Source organism: Aythya marila (genome assembly GCF_965140915.1).
Source record: "Aythya marila genome assembly, chromosome: 5".
Lineage (NCBI taxonomy): Eukaryota > Metazoa > Chordata > Aves > Anseriformes > Anatidae > Aythya > Aythya marila.
This window is the reverse complement of record NC_139046.1, coordinates 23,431,869-23,444,535: the sequence shown is the minus strand read 5'-3', so window position 1 is coordinate 23,444,535 and position 12,667 is coordinate 23,431,869.

The following is a 12,667-nucleotide window of genomic DNA, read 5'->3' as shown; positions in this document are numbered from 1 at the left end:
TGTAATATTGCATATCAGAGGACAGCATAGACAGGATGTGTATGATCTGATAATAATAACTATAATTTCTGTTACCTTTCTCTTTTTCAGAAAACAAAACCATTCATATTTAACGTACTGTCTGAATGACATTAATTTATTTTCTGAGAAATTAATTTACACTTTGGGCATCTGCATTTTTGGCATTTTCTTACAGCTTGTGATTGTATTTTGCCAAGATGAAACTATAGGCAACCTACGTGTGTCATTTGGGACATGTTGGACTTAGGCTAATTTTATTTCCCAGATTGCCAGGTTTGTGGAGAAATTTAGAGGCTATAAAATTTGGTCTCATGCTAATGCCTGTAGAAACTACCAGTTTTTGCATCTATTGATTATGGTGTTTAAGCAAAACAATTAACATTTGCGCAAGGTAGCGCTGTGGTCATTAGGACCGGTCAGACAGAGGACTGTGAGGTTTCTGAGGTTTCTGAGTTACGGCACTAAGTTACCACACAGAAATAAAAGCCAAGTCTTTGGCAACAGAGGTGGAGGAAAGAAACAAGTCTATGATGAAAAAAAAAAGGGGGGGAGGGGGGGGTTGAAGGATAGCATTCTGAATTAAGAGAATAGTGAAAGTAAACAAGGACGGGATATATGGAAACAAATACGGCACCCTCACAGACAAGTTGTTTTTCTGTGGTGTGTGGGTTATTCCCCCCTCCTACTGCCATCCCATTCCTGCTTCTGTCAAGATGTTGAGCTTATAGTTTTACTTCCAGCTGAGGAAGGCTGGGCAAGATTCCAGTGTTAGTTATAGGCAGGATTTTTCCCTCTCAAACAGTGTACATGCAGCCTTTTAGTAAAGCCGTAAAAGCGGTTGCCCTTTAGGATTTGTGTTGTCACGAAGTCAGCCGTATTTATTCATCTTAACTTAACTGATATTTTCTGACTGATACACGTGCTACGTGCATGGACTGAAATCAAAACTTTTCTGTGGAAGAGCCAAATTACTTTTTAATAAGAGAAGTTATCTACAGTAAAGACCCTTTTGTACATGGGACTGGGAGAACATTGTACAGGTTCTCACTCTAATGGTTTCTGACTAATCTTTCTCAGTAATTATGGGAACATAGGTGTGTGTAAGATGCTATTCATTTTCTTTGTCCCAGCAGAGAACAAAATAACTAGTCATACTTTTTTTTTGGTCTCACAAATTTTAGAAATTCCAAATCTTTACGTATGATGGAAGAAGACGTTACTGTTCGAAGGCAGCTGCTTAGCAACCCTGCTTCGCTGTTTCGCAATCAGCCAGCTCTTCCCACACACTGCAGTGAAACGTACGTCATTTCACGGTGACTTGCATTCCAGCTTTTCTTTTGAGTTACTCTTAGATCTCAAAGAAAATGAAACAATAAGAGTTGGAAAGAATAACAGGAACCTTTGGTCTCTTAACTGTACTTTTTTTATATAATAGGATGATTAATGCTTTAATATCCTTCTGCAATAACCACGTTCCAGAAGTTCTGGCTAAGAAAACTTGGGTGAAGCCCAAGAGCTAATTCAAACCACTTGGGGAAACCCCCCTGAAGATCCCACTCGGTTGGGTCCCAGCATTTGATGTATAGCTTCCATATAAATGTGTGCATGCACATTTCTCCTAACGCTCTTCCACTGCCCAAACTCCTAAGAATTTTCAATAGCAGAAGAGGTTGCATTTGGGTAAGAACGGGTCCTGGAGAAGATGGGCACCGCGAGCAGAGTTGGTCAGGCTCTGATCAGGCTCCTGTATCTATAAGCTAACAGAAATACGGGAATCAGAGGAAGTAGCTCCAGGAATACTAATTTCAAGATTGAAGTGACCAAACCATTCTGCCTACTGGCAACTACTGAGTATCCTTGCTGTACTTGGAGCCTTAATGCAGATTACAAAAGCCTGTCTCTTGATTCATGTCAGTGAGTGCACATAAGGTGATAAAAAGACCCTCTATGATTTTTCATGTACTGTCATGGAGTCTAAGACAAATTTTTTAAAAGTATTTTTTTCAGCAGGGTTAATACAAACTAATACTAGCTTTTTTTTTTTTTTTTTTTTTTTTTTTCTTCTTCTTCTTTTTCTCATCAGTTGTAAAACAGTAAAATAAAACAATCTTATAAGCTTTTCCATTTTATACATTTCATTAGGAACATTTAAATTCAAAGCTAAGATTTCAAAGTGATTTTCTAGGTTGAAATGCCAATTAATCACAGAGTGATGTGTTATTCAAAACAGTCACTGAATAATAAACCCTCACAAATCCTCTAAGTTAAAGATAAGCAACATATAATTAAGTATGATTTTTTTTTTCTCTTGTGGATTCACTTGTACTGGGAGTAAATCAGCTTGTTAAGAGATTGATGCAGAATTTAGTCCTGTGACTCGGAAGTTGAGGTCAATCAGTGCTGTAAGCTCAGGCTTTTACCAGGCGGTGAAGGAGGGGTGGCTGACAAAATTAACTTCACCAGACCGTGGTAGACATGCTCCTTTAGTACTATGGACTGCATATGGAGAAGAAACTTCTCATCACGCTCTCAGGAACAGACTGAGTTTGTCCAGCTTATATTATGTACTTTATTTGGGCTTTGCTGTGTTCCCAGACAGGCCAGGTGAAATTAGTAGATGGTGATTTTCACTAGACAAGAATAGGATGTAGTATAAAATAAGAAAATAACCTGACTCTTTTACAGGGAACGGTCTTTAATGTTTCTTTTCAGTACTGTTGTCACTGCAGGTAGAATGAGTCTCTTTAAAAGGATAAAAGCATGGGTTTCTGTGATGTAACAAGTGTAGGTGTAGGCGTTTTTTGTGTGTGAAAAAGCAATTTAATACAAGGCTTAATACCCAAATGGGTAGAATTTATCCAAGTAGAGTATCATTGCAAAAGAGATCAAAATAGTGTTGCAAAGCCACATTAACAGGAATGTAGTTTATTAAAATGATGCCATACCAAAAATCTTTTTCACTGCTCTGTTGCTTGGTAAACCTGTCGTGTGATGAATCACCAGTTTTAGGAAGTGGCGTTAATTTTCTTTGTTACTCTCAGTTGAGACAAATGATACTGCTGCAGGAAAGAAATCTCAAGAATACCAAGTACTTCTAAGTTGTTAGTCACTGACACTTAATAATGGTGGTGAAAACCAATGATTGGAAAATAGGCGTGTGAGTTAACTAGCTTAAAATTTAACTTTGAAGTTTCTTTCAATTTATGAATGAAGGGAACTAATAAAATAATCTCTGGTTATATTTCTGTTGGAAAATAATAATAATAAAAAAAAGTTGTTTTCTTTCTACCAATGGCTAGTTATGCTTAGGGGTAGAAAAGTTATTTGGAGTTCCTGAAGAACCTGGTATACTGAGGTCACAGATTGGTTCTGAAATTGTTGGTCAAAATTAGAGCTAGGAATGTTTTAGAGATGTGGGACTTCCTCTTTGACCTGCTTGTCCAGTATCCTTAAAGCACACTGAATGGTTAAATTAACTGTGTATCAAGTAACATGGATGTTAGTGTTTGCTTTTTTTGCTTCTGTGAGCCTGAATATACATCTCGAAAACCATACGGTGCTGGCTGAATCCTCACCTTTCCCCATGACATGTTATCTTCTGTTGTCATTTGGAAATCATAGATTGCTTGCCTTCTGCCACGCACTTCACAGTGCCAGGACGTTTAGATGTTGGATAGCAGTCCTTTCTATCCCGTGTCAGGCTTTGTGATGTTTTCCTAGCTTGTGTTATATTTGCTGTAGAAAGACTGAGCAGCACCAGGGTGTTAATTAGGTTTTTGCAATGTGTTGATTAAATGTTAGAAATGCACGTTGAGTAGATCCAGTGGAACCGGTTTTTGAAGTAAAATACAAACACTAATGCTCTCAGACTTCCTCCATAAACAAATGATTGTGATTCATCTCGCAGCATTTCATGAACTGTGCAGTTCTTTCCTGGTTCGTTGTCTGCTGTCTGAACGCAGGGTTTGTCTTGCACACTCTGCATTTCAGATATATATAACAGGCACTAAAACGATAGCAAAAAATAGTTTTCTATTTTTGTTTCTTCTTTGAAGATCCTTGTAAAGTGATACTGAGATTCTCAAGAGCGAGCGATTTGTTAATCACCAGTGTGGAGTTGGTAAAACTGCAGCAGTCTGAGGCAGAAATACAGATTTTCATATTTGGCACCTGCGTTCTGTACTTGATGGCAATCTATAAATATTTACATACTGCAAAAGTGAATGAGTTATTGCGGGAGCTGCTGCTGTTTCTTGCTTTGACAGGAACGAGGTGACTCTCAGGGTGTGAGTTTAGTCAGGGGCTAACCACGCAAGTGCGGAGCCTTCCTCGTGCGGCTTCTGCTGAAGCTGCCATTTTGTCATCTCAGGAGGAGCATGCTGAGACCTCCTCTTTTTTGTTGCTGAATGCCTGTGCTTACAAAACTAATTGATAGTTGGAAAGGAGCGCTTCCTTTGGCCATTAGTTGTTCAGAAGTTTTTCATTTGAGCTGCTTAAGAGTTTTAAGGAGCTTTAGCTTCGGACCCGTTTCATACAGAGCATCCACAAGAGCTTTTGTACGGCACCATTTGCTTCCTAAGAGGAGCTCAGAGGGCCCCGTAGGAGACGTTCAGTGTTGTGACAAGCGTTGTACGGATGGGAGTGATGGCAGGGAGGGATGTTCCAGGATCTGAGGAAGGTGGGTGTGCTGCCTGCCTGTCTTCCACCACGGTGGAGCTGCGATATTGCACACAGCCTGCAGGGCTGCTCGCCGCTGCCCGTGGCCAGAAAACGTGGCTGGAGCCACGAGGGAGCAGGTCCTACCCACCAAGGGAGCTGCAGTTCTGCCTTTGCAGTGGGATGTGGTGGGCCTGGAGGTCTATGAACACTTCCTGAATTTCGTTAAACTCCCTGTATGAATTTGATACTCTTAGCAGGCAGTATAACAGCTGGATGAGCTCTCTTCCATAGTAATAGCATTGTTTTAAGGCATGTGCCAGATGTAGGGGCTCATTGCCCACAGCCACCAGCCTGTGCAGCTGCTAATATCAGCTTTCTACTCTCTGGTTCTGTCTACGTTATGACTTTTCTTCTTGCTTCCTCAGATGTATTCCACCTCCACAGACTCTGGTTCCTTTGCACTCTCAAGGTCTGTCCCAGTGCTGCTGATGGTCCCATTCCCACATTAATTACTGAGGTTTCCCCAGGCCTGATATCATCAGACGTAGGCAGCAGTTTGTCCTCCTTCCCATAACCTCTGGGTTTACTTCTGTGCTACATCACATCCACAGAAGCCTTCCCTGAGCCGATTAGAAAAGTTACTGTCTTCACTGCTTCTGGGCTGTTCCTAAGGGATCTGCAGGGTGAGGGTGGACTGTGAGGGTAATGGGGATGGGTGCTTAGTGGAGGTTTCGAATTTGCATGCTGAAAAGCTGGAGCTGCTGCTTTGCACCTGTTGTGCTGTTCATGCTGCTGCATTTGCAGCTGCCTCCTCTATCCCGCCCAGTTCCTCGATGCAAAGTTTGCATCTTTTGGGGAGCTGAGGTCCTGGAGAACCTATCTATGAACTTTCCAACAGCAAATTGTTGTCCAGTTGTGTAACAGCTAATAGGGGGTGTACCGTGCCCCTCAGGGCTTTGGAGTGTTACCGATGGACATTTGTAAGTGATAAACTAAACACATTTTAAGGGAATACATGTACAGCTCATTTACAATTTCTGCTGCTCAGTGGGGGGGATTTAGGATCATCTCTTTCTGTCAGTCTGAGAATGTGTTGGAATCACCATTTACTCTTGTACCTTGTAAGAAGAGTGTTTTGCACTGATGAATGGTTTCTTCAATCACGTTGTTCTGACTGCAGTGCTTAAGCAAACCACATTTCAGAAGCATTTCATAGTTAAAAGAGTAGCTGGTCTCTGTTTCCTACCTATACTGCCTTACATTCTCTCACTGTTTCTAGCATTGCTTGTGCTTCACAACAAAGAATGAGCGTACTAGCATAGGCAGAACTGTGGCATGTTTGATAGATTTATTTTGAACCTGCTTGCTATCAAGTATGCTCATCCTAACGCTCCTGCCTGGGACAGCAATGCTTTTTTATTAACAATTATATAAGCTGTCAGATCTCCTTTTGGTGAGCAAAACGTGTATATGTGAAAACCACAGTCCATGCCCAGTGTTGTGCATTCTGAACGGAGCCAGAAGCAAACCAGAAGGAGCGGGGAACAGAGGAGAAACGTGCTAAAGAATCGAGATGGGGTGGATGTGTTTTCAGGATTAGTTTTGTGGTCGCTTTTTGTTTCATGTTTTTTGTTTCTTTTACATGTATGTAGTTGTGACCTGAGATGTACCTTTGTCCAGAACCAGCTCAGTGCCCTCATAGCGATGAGATATCCAGGCAAAAGGAATTTCATCTAGTCCTTCTTTTAGGGGAAATTCAACTGAGGAGGAATAGAACACAGGCATACAGATGATCTCAAGCTGAATGTCAGTTAGGAACATCATGCTCTGGCAAGAGGACTGGCGTGAAACTGGAGTATGTAAGCAGGATGTTGTCTGCAAGGTGTGAAAAGCCTGGTTGATGCAAATAAACCTTTAGCTGGAGTAATGGGTCTCGTTCTGAATACCGCAGGTCATAAAGGATGGGAGAGTCCAGAAGATCCAAAGGGGAGTGATGAGAATGATCAGACTCCTAGGAAGAATGCAGGAAGGGGCTGAATAACTGGATCTTGTTTCTTCTAGAAAAGGGAAGGTTTAAGGGGACATGATGAGACTTCAAAGAAATAAAAAAGATTTCATATACAGGAGAGGAACAAATTTCTCTACTTCTAGTTGTGAGCAGGACAGAGAGTACTAGGTTTAAATTGTCACAGAGAAATTTAGATCAGTTACTAAGAAAAGTATTTCATTCTAATAGTAGGTGTAGTCAAGCACTGAAACAGATTGATAAAGGACGTTGTAGAGTTTCCAGCATTAACATTTTTTTTTCATAATAGTTTGGAAAAAGTAGTGGCACTCAGAATTGATTCTGCCTTGGAAGAAGCAGTATTGGTAACCCCCAAGGTTCCTTCCAGGTCTTTTTTCTAGATGTCTATATCAAAAAATCAAAATAAAAAAAAAAAAAAAAGAAGAAAAAAAAAAGTTGAAGTAATGCAGGGATATCATGGAAAATATAGAAATAATTTAGTGTGGCTTTGCAAAAATTTACTGGTTTACATCCATTCTTATTGTCTTTCACATTTGAAATATTTTGATAGTTTCAGTCACATAAAATGTACCGTAAGTTGAACTGTTGAACTGTACGTTATCCCTGATTTTTTGTAACCACTTTATTAGAAAGATGGTGTGTATAAAAAGAAACTTTTATTTATAAAACAAACAAAAAAAAACACAAAAAACTATGCACATTCAGGCAACTGTGAGTTTTGTAATTTCTCCAATAGTTCAAAAACATCTTTGATGTTTTTATATCTTAAGCTGAAACAATATCCCTTTGGTGGCAGCCCAGACCATCATATGTGAGTTATAAGTTTATAAATATGAAAATAATTTGAGTTTTCAAAAAAGCGCTACATTTATTTTAAGTGGCAAAGTTATTACAATCTAAATCTGTCATTGGCTGGGAAAACCAACAAAGGCTGAAAAATGCATTTCAAATAAAAACCGTATCCATCTGGTATTGTTTATGTCTTGCAACTATATTGTACTGGTCATCACTTAGGCCACATGATCTACATATGATTGTTCGGGGTTTTGTGTTTGTTTTGATTTATTGGTGACTTTGATGAGCTTGTGGTAACGCATAATGAAGTTGTGCTCAAAAATATCACTGAAGATTTGCAGAATTTACCTCATTTACCCACTGAGGCAATGTTTAATTTGGAACATCTAGCTATGCAGAAAGTAAGTTAATTGTTACGGTCTCCTTTTGCTGAACCGCATCATTTATTTGGGGGCTGTGCTGATTTCAGTTTTACTAGTAGCTCATGGCAGAGGCTGAGTGCTGGACTGAGATAAGGGAAATCTCAGTTTGGTTCTCAGGTCTGTTGCTGCACGACTGTGTGACCCCAGGAAAGCTGCTTCATACTGCTTCATAGGTTATTTGGCACAGCTTTCATTCTGTGTGGTGTGGTACCTGTCACGGTGACTCCTTAATGCCAGCTCCGTAACAGACTCTTAACAGCCCCCTGAAAGAAAAGAGAAATACAGGGCCAGTGCTTTGCTGTTGATGTAATGTGGGCAGCCCAGAAATGGTTTCCAGTTCTTTTCAGATTGTGATGGCTCAGAAAGAGGTGGGCTGTGAGTCCCGTGGGAGGGGGAGAGCACCTCTTCTGCTTGAGCTGGCAGTATAGCTGGGAAGTTAACACATTTCCTGAAAAAGCCATGTGTGTGGCTCTTAAGTGGAAAAAGTGGATTGGCCACATGCAACAAACCTAGGAGAGGGAGGAAGGAGGAGTAGGAGGATAAAGAATTTTACCCCTTGAAAGGATGAGAAGGCGAGCATCCCAACTGGTGTCCCTTTGAGTGAAAATTATACTTGCGTTAATCAGGGGTATTTCTAGATGGAGGCATGAAGCATGAAGATGAAAAAATACTTAGACAGTTGACGTTAAGAAGCAAGATCACCCTTTCTTAATATATGTTCTCCTCATTAAAATGGAAGAGAAAAAGCTTCCATTACCCTGTACCTTCTCTATAGCCAAGCAATTCTAAGGAAACAAAATTCACAGCAGCTCTCCTACTCAGATATCAAAACCTGCAGCTTTCGTTCCTTTGTCAGCTTCCACCTACTGGTTATTTCAGTGGAATTTGATGATCCAGGTCACATGTGGGATTTCTGTGGTGTAATTTTGTCTTGCAACTTCTGAATGGGGAAGCACTTGGGTCTTAGGGATTTGGGGAAAGGTAGAGTGGTGAGGTGATTGTCTGTGTAACACTGTAAAAGACTTGGGTTTAGATGGCTTTTTTAGATTTTGTTCTTTTTCTCAGATGCATCAGCATCCACTGCCCATGGTTCGTGTTGATGCATTCCTTTATGATGATGATTTTCGTTGATTCATTGTGTGAGGAGGAGAGAATGAATAGAAATTACTGCACAGAGTGTGGCTCATACAAGACTGCATCTTTAGGTAAGTGCTCTTTTGGGAACATGAGAAACAAATTCAGTTCAGCTAAACTGGTTTGTGCAATGACTCAGCTGGACAGCACAGCATCCAGCTGATGGAGGACTTCATGCACACTGGTGCAAAACACAGCCAGAATTAACCCATGGAAGGAGATTCCTGCACATGTAAGTCGAAGTAATTTGCAGTGTGTAAATGGCCCCAGCTGCCCACAAAAACTGGGCAGGGAAGAGGTACAGCTATGTACAACTGAAAAGGAAGATGCAAGAAGAAAACTGTTCCTACTGTGCAGTAACCTGAGTCTCCTCTTGCACACTGAAAGGCAGTAGAAAGCACCATCTGTCTTACAGCTCATGTGTGGTGTGGTACAGATCACTGCTGTCACCAGTACAGCACAGGCATTGAAGAAGACATAGTTTATAAGGAGAACATTCTGTTCCTTAAAACCTTGGAGCTAAATTTTAAGCTATTAATATGTCTGCCCATAAAAAGGTTTGCATGAATTGCATTGAGCTTTAGGTACCATGTTTTCTTTTTTACATAAATGACTGCAAGTTACTGTATTTGGTTTTCTTCGAAGTGTGTCACTGTGCAGAAAAAGGGAATTTAGTTTCATGAAGGATTTCAAAATTCTCCATGTAAGGGAATGAGTCCCCAGACTCAGGACAGTCTCCATGGCAGGCTACATCAGATCTGCAAACCCTGGTTTTCCAGGGTCCCCACACTAGTTCAGGCAAGAAAGCAGACAGATTTTCAGTGATGGCAACTCTTCAGATTACTGTTTCATTGGTTAATAACACATTAATCAGCACTGCCCACCCAACACCTTTGTTCTGTTCTTATTTCCCAGAGTTTATTTCACATTCCTTTTCTCTCATGAATCTAAAGTTTCTTTATCAACGCGTACTCCCTGACCTGACAGGAAAGGTAGTGGTTGACGCTGGCTCCAGGCTTGGTACAGAGCTATTTGTGGTAACTTCCAGCGCAGGAATTTGTATTTTATTATTGTGACAATCATTTTCCTTCTCTGACTGCCTACTCTCATTACTCGATCTTGGACAGGTCACTCCTAATAGCATCTTTGGTTTGACTGTCTGAATAGAGTATGGTGCTACCTAGTAGTGATTTTAGTTCTTGCTCTTTCCTCACAAAAGGGAATACCAATGATCTTGCTTATGGAGAGGAGAAGTCTGTTGTCCAACACGGCAGCATATTGCTCTCACACATGCTGCTCTTTTGCTAATTTCTGCTCTGTCTCTCCTTCATAAGTAAGTTTGTCCCGTATGTCTTGACCATGTCTATATATAGATTAGTTATGTCAAATTCCTTTATGAAGCTGACAAACTGTTAAATTACACAAAGGAAGACTTTGATATGAATTTGTCTCCAAAAACATATTGTCCTGCTCTGCGTTTTAAAATGCACATAAAATACTTCATCGAGAAACTTGAGTGCAATTTTGATTGCTTTTGGCATGGCTGGTGCAACATATGGCCAACAGCAATGCAAAACACACATTACAACTTTGTTACAAAAGTCAATGGCTGTTTAGGGCTCAGTCTTGGAAACACTGGAGCATGTAATTTTACTCATCTGAATAATCTAATTTTGGGACTACTCAAAAGAGGAAAGTTACTCCAATTTGTAAATATTTGCAGCATTGGGTCCTTAAATGGTAACGCTTTTGTTAGCTGTTGAATTTGTTTTGAAGCTCTTAAATGCTTGTATTGTTAGAGTAGAAGATAGTCTCAAGATAAAGCAGGAAAAATGTTTTGTAAAGAGTTTTACTTTTTGTCATATTCTTGGCTTGTGTTGGAGAAATGGTGACTTCACCTTCACAGGTTGCGTTTCTGCAGAATTGAGTGGCGTCAGAAAATGTTAATTAAATTGCAGTCCACAGGTATTTCAAACAGTCTGTATCTTTAGCTTTGTTTGCTTGCCTTTCCCATTGTTAGCAATAATGCTAATGTGTAATAATGGTGTTCAGTGGAGACAATGGCAGATAAAAGTTAAAGCAATATCTCTGCTAGGGCCCTATAAGCTCAAGCATTTGGTGGTTGTTTTGTTGTTGTTGTTTGATTATTTTTTTTTTTGGGGGGGGGGAAGGTTGTTTATTTCTTTAAAAAAACAAAACATCTCTATCAACTTTCCAAAATCTCGGTCCCAAACCAATCCACTGAAGTATTTTGGGCTTATCATTGCGGGATAATACCTTTTTTTTTTCATAGGTAACTCTATGAAGCACCTGAAAACGGTAGTAATAGTGTTCTTAGAGGTGTTGACAAAGACTATCCAAAAATATCCCATTATATTATGGGTACATTGTCCTCCATTTTCACTTGCATTGACCTTGTGTACATCTTGTTTGTGTACATCTTTGTTTGTTTGTTTGTTTCTCTTGCTATTTTTTTTCTTCAGTTCTTACAAGAAACAAAAATGTACAGTCTTTTCTTTTCACACTATTTTAATAATGTTTTCTTTTGCTTTTTTCCTTCCTAGGCCTTTTTCCATCTGTTTTGCAATTGAAGTGCAGTTGGAGCTTTCCTTTTCTTTTTATTTTGATCTCTTATGTTGGATTTCTTTTTAAAAATCACAAGATATAAGGGGAAATTGCCAAAATAGAGGCTTAGCTTTGAAAAATACATCACATCCACTGTAAGACATCATCCTGTTTTAAAATACTTTCTTAATCTTAACCTTTGTTTTATATTTTCCATTCCAACTGAAATATTTGAAGTCGTTCTAAAGGCATCGGTTACTAAATTTCCTTTTCCTAACAGAGGGTTATCTTTATAGCTCAGCATCCCATCTTTGTGGAGTAGAAATGCAGACTTTTGCCAGTTGCAAGAAATGGCAATTACAAAATACCAGCTCACTGACAGAATAAAAGTAACTAAATAATATGGTTCAGTGGGTGTGTTTTTAACCACTGTACAGTAGGTATCCTGTTCATGAAGGAAACTGGTAAATCAGCATTCTGAAAAGTTGTTTCTGCCTTTGCTTGTTTTGGTCCTAAACAAAGGCTTTGTATTGGAAAATAAATTCTCAAAGTAGCAAGGAGAAAGGAAATTACCAAAATATGATAATGTGTGTCAAATGGCTTAGCCTTTTTCTGGAATGAACTTACCTGCTGTCTCATGCAAAACAGATACATCTTCGCTGTTTCTCCAGTGAAATAATGACAGGATTGCCACTAATTTCCTTGAAACTGAGCGTGTAAAGAGTTTCTGTGTTGAATAACAAAACTAAATATCTCTGTGTTTCATTAACACTAGCAGAAAAAATGTTTGTAGGATTTGCAAATTTGCATTTAAGAACACATAAAGGACTTTTGGCTATTGGTAATTGTTTTCTTGGAATGCCAGTGCATGTGTACCTTCCACAAACAATATGGGTTTCAAATAATAGGATATCATATGGGAACTGTTTCCATACTCCTGTTGTGGAAATAACTACTACCACTTTAATGAGAAAAATGTTTTGTATTTTTCCTTTCTGGGGTATACCAGTTGCTTTGTTACCAGCTAAAACTGGTGAAAAGGGTA